Raw genomic sequence first — 3,976 nt, forward strand, 5'->3', positions numbered from 1 at the left:
GGACACTCAGGGCCCCAATTAACCAAGTCATATCTTGTTTGCTATATAGACCCTTACCCAATCTTGTTCATGGTCACCTAATATGGTCCTATATAGTCAGCCTAAATGGCCCTAAACAGTCACACTAAATCAGGGTTTATACAGAATTCTGACTGATAAATTCAAAGCCTTTTCCCAAACTTTCAAAGATGACAAACTTAGATTTCCAGACCTATTTTTGCTAAAATTTTGTATACAAGTTATGTTATATGAGAAAACAATGAATGCAGAATGCTACAATATTGTTTATTGATGAAATTCAAACTATAATTAATCAAATGAAAGAAACTGTGAAAACTCGACTACATCCAAATCTAACAACCTTTGACAATTTTTTTTGTGATTGTGGAAAAAAATTAAAATGTTTGGGTTTATTTCAATTTTCAAAGACTTTTAAAGACCCCAGGGTAATCTGCTCAATTTTCTCAAACTTTCATGGCCTTGAAAATGCTACCTCATTTTTCCCAAACTGTCAAAGAACCTTCAAAGACCATAAGGATCCTGTAAATGGTCATAAACAGTTACAATAAATAGTCCTAAACATACCATCTACATTCATATATAAGTCATATCCAACATCACACAAACCCAGATTTGCCATTGCACCCTAATTGGCCTTTAATAACCACACTAATTGGTCCTGAAAAGTCACTTTAAATGGTCCTAAACAGTCACACTAAATGGTCTTACATATACCCTATCTACTCACATGTCAAATCCAATAGCAAACTGCACAGACCCATATATGCCATAACATAATGTGACAGCAGATCACAGTCAATGCAGATTGTTAGGTGTAATCAGTAAGACAAACATAGACCCTGATGTGCCATAACTTAATTTGCCAGCAGATCTGGGTCTATGCAGATTGTTTGGAGTAATCAGTAAGACAATCACAATCCCTGATGTGCCATAACATAATTTGCCAGCAGATCTGTGTCTATGATTATTGTTTGGAGTAATTAGTAAGACAACATACCCAGATATGCCATAACATAGTGGTTTTCCATGTCTTTTTCAGCGACAGGGCACAATGAGTAATAAGGCCTTGGTGATGATCTGGAAGTGAAATCTGTGTTCTGTTTACATGCTGCTCTGCTCAGTCCAGCCTCTCAAAAAAAATGCAGGTCAACCTTCGACAAGAACTTCACTGTGAAGTCATCTTTGAAGGTATTTTAGATTAACATATGATTTGTATAGATTGTCACACAATGGAAAGGTCAGTATTGAGAAACATATGTAGAGAACATATAGTAAAATTAATTGTGTTCTATGACCTGTCAGTGCAGTATTGGAGTAAAGTTTAAATTGGTATAAAATCTGTATTATTAATGATAGACACATGATATTTGAATATGTTATGTATATTGACTTTGGAAAAATAAGAATGAAATAAAAAAATAAAATATTAATTTTTATTTTAAAAAATTTAAATTAAATTTTAAAAAATAAAAATCCCCTCCCCCAAAATGTACATATATAATATTTTTTGGAATGATATTAAATGATATCAGCATGTATATATTCCTACACCATATACAAGCTCCAATGTTGGATATTTGTCACTTTTTATCAGAGAAAATATCTTTGTAAGTTGAAATGAGACCTTCATTTAAAATACATGAAGACAAAATTCTAGTTTGTATTGGTCATTCAAACTATTTATTAGGGGTCCAAGCAATTAATTATGTGTTTATGATGTTGTCACTTCCTGAGTAACACATCTGCTGCTTGTATAGTCTCCAGTAATTGTTTATAAACATAGTTATAAGGTATTTAGTGAGAGGATAGAGATGAAAACTTTATACTAATACCTACTCAAGTTCTCTACTAAATCATTTTAAACTGTCCAAGAATGAAATACAGGTCAAAGGGATAAAATATACTTTCTCCAGGTATATGTAACCTTGGATGTAAAAAAAACACCAAAATGATGCAAGTTAAATACAAAATGCATTCCAATTTATTGTTCAGTTTGGTTAAGATTGATTGGTGTAGTGCAGCATTGTGGCCTACATGATGTTATGGGGATTCTAATGGTCCATCTTGCTTTATGCATTATTAATTACTAATAATATTTGTTAACTGACACTCTTAAGATTACATAATAAATATTCAAACAGATTATTTCAATGTAACTTTGTGCAACTGATTACATATCCCACATGAACACATATCCATATATTTTAGAATGTTTGGGATCACAAGTTCACATTCAGTACATCATATAGGCTGAAATTGTACCTGTAGTGAACGTGTAAGGCAGAATGTTATTTTCATCATGAATATGCCTATTTATGACAACATTTCAATTTAATACTTTTTCAGAGTGTTAGCATCAGCTGATATTTGATTCCAATGAAACATTGAGCTTAATAATTGGTAACCAACACTCTTAAAAATGCACTATAAATGTTCCTTAAAAATGCACTATAAATGTTTAAACAAATCATTTAAATTATGTCTGCACATTTGATCTTAACAAGTACATTGCATATGTCTCACAAATGCAAATTTCCATCCTTGTTTACTAGTTTTGGGGATCAGAATTTCATATTTAGTTGATGATATAGTTTTTTTTGTACCTATAGTCGATCCGTGTGACCACATTTGGCTCTATTCACTTGCAATATCCAAATATTTTTTCCCCTCATGAATAAGATTGCTTATAGTCATATATTTGTATTTAGTACATTGTCGCTTGACTTTCCTGTATACTGGTATGTACTAATGTTCGCACCAATGATCAAACCTCACCGCCCCAACATTGCCTTAAACTGTATGATACATAGTCTACCTGATTAGTTATTTAACCTGTAAATGGATACATATACGTCTAGAAACCTGATTTATTTTTAGGATGAATTTATCACTTTAATAGATGGTCATTGCTTCACATTTCTGAGTGCCACTCTCTCAAGTTCAATATTTTTGTCCATGCTTGTAACCTTAATGTTATTTTGAAATCACCATGTCTAACACATTTTAACTTCAGTTTTACCTACATCTTACTATTTTCTAGAATTAAGTGAGACATGTTCTATCTTTTTAGGTCTAACTTGGTATCTGGAACAAAATGTTATAGTTTGATCAGCTTGGAAGCTCTCCAGTAGCCTGATGGTGTTATCAAGGTTTCATAAGGACATGTACAGTGTACTGCCATAAGTGACCAAGATTAGTTCATATCACTACACTGATATATAGCACCTCAAAGACATGGCTTAGGTCTTCATGAGAGAGATTAGCATCATTTTTCATTAAGATAGAGCCTTTCTAGAAAATGTATTTTCCTATCCCATTGTTGCCTTTTCAAGTTAATGACATTGAAATGGAATGCATTTTTGCTATAAAACATGGAGTGGTCCAATCAGAACTTTAAATCTGAGTGCGCTATCAGTTATACAAGCAACTGCCTAAGTACCTGACACATAGCACATGCCATTGTTTTTTTAGTGTGTAAACCTGGATGCATCTTGACAGGCATATTGTGGTTTGCTGCCAAAATCACTATGAGCTGTGTTGCTCCATTACCCCTGGGAAAAATGTTATCGGTTGTACAGACCCAGACTATCATTTGTTTTAGATACTATTTATTGATCAACTTTGCTGTCTAAAATTGTCAGACTGAGTTTAAAACTTGCATGAAAAATCAGTTTTTCAATAATATTTAGTTTTTAAAATTGTAATGTTTTTTTTAAATTTTCAATAAAATTTAATTTATCAACAATTTTAGAATTCAAACGCATTTCCTGACAGGCCTTATCTTGTGTTACAATTGTATTTTGACTGCATTGAAAAATTCCAATAATTAAGGAAGATATAGCAAATTTAGTTTTGGTTTCTCAAGAGCACTTGGATCAAAACTGGCACCCTGTGGTTCACCAGCACTACACACGTTCTGACAGATGTCACGTGTCTTGTTTGCAAGGAAATTCAA

General features: G+C 32.5%; 1 long non-coding RNA gene across 1 annotated transcript; it reads left to right on the forward strand.

Moving 5' to 3' along the window:
• The first annotated feature begins 466 nt into the window (after positions 1-466).
• LOC149774083 (uncharacterized) lies at positions 467-3,766 on the forward strand. The gene is made up of 2 exons (XR_016417029.1): positions 467-1,209; positions 3,092-3,766. It is a non-coding gene; the product is annotated as an uncharacterized LOC149774083 (long non-coding RNA).
• The last annotated feature ends 210 nt before the right edge of the window (positions 3,767-3,976 follow it).

The sequence above is a fragment of the Sinohyriopsis cumingii genome, unplaced genomic scaffold (assembly GCF_028554795.1).
Source record: "Sinohyriopsis cumingii isolate HCF-2022 unplaced genomic scaffold, ASM2855479v2 utg000426l, whole genome shotgun sequence".
In the NCBI taxonomy this organism is placed as follows: domain Eukaryota; kingdom Metazoa; phylum Mollusca; class Bivalvia; order Unionida; family Unionidae; genus Sinohyriopsis; species Sinohyriopsis cumingii.